This window comes from Gavialis gangeticus, unplaced genomic scaffold (assembly GCF_001723915.1).
Source record: "Gavialis gangeticus isolate Ggan-Ray unplaced genomic scaffold, GavGan_comp1, whole genome shotgun sequence".
Taxonomy (NCBI): domain Eukaryota; kingdom Metazoa; phylum Chordata; order Crocodylia; family Gavialidae; genus Gavialis; species Gavialis gangeticus.
This window is the reverse complement of record NW_017729032.1, coordinates 187,414,898-187,415,431: the sequence shown is the minus strand read 5'-3', so window position 1 is coordinate 187,415,431 and position 534 is coordinate 187,414,898.

Genomic DNA, 534 nt, shown 5'->3' with positions numbered 1-534 from the left:
GACTAAAACAACCAGAGTGTGATTACAGCACTGGAACAGGAGGTGGTGGTGCAGTGGAGTGCTGCCATGATGGCAGGGACACAGGCGATAGAGGGGGCAGCAGTGATGAAGCAGGATGGGGGGGCCTGCAGGCAACAATGATGAAGTGGAGTCGGGGGGCGAAGCCACCAGAGCTGGCCTTGCCCCCCTCCCCTTGCTCCTTGGAAGTGGCAGTTGCGGGAGCAGGGTCGGGACACCACAGGAGCAGGGACGAGGCCACCAACACTGGCCTCAGCCTGCCCCTCCCCCCTTCTGTCAACGCCACTTGCAGGGCCAATGCAGGCCGATGTGCCAGTGGTTGGGGGAGAAGCAAGCCCGATGCAGTGGGGGGAGAAGTGGGCCCGAGGTGAGGGGGAGAAGCTGGCCTGCCACAGAGGTGGGTGGGGTGGAGAGAGGGCCCAGCCCGATGCGGCAGCAGCAGGGGGGAAAGGAGAAGTGAGCCTCCTTTCTCCCTGAGGCCCAGGCCCACTCCTTCCCCCCCCCCCCCCCCCCCCC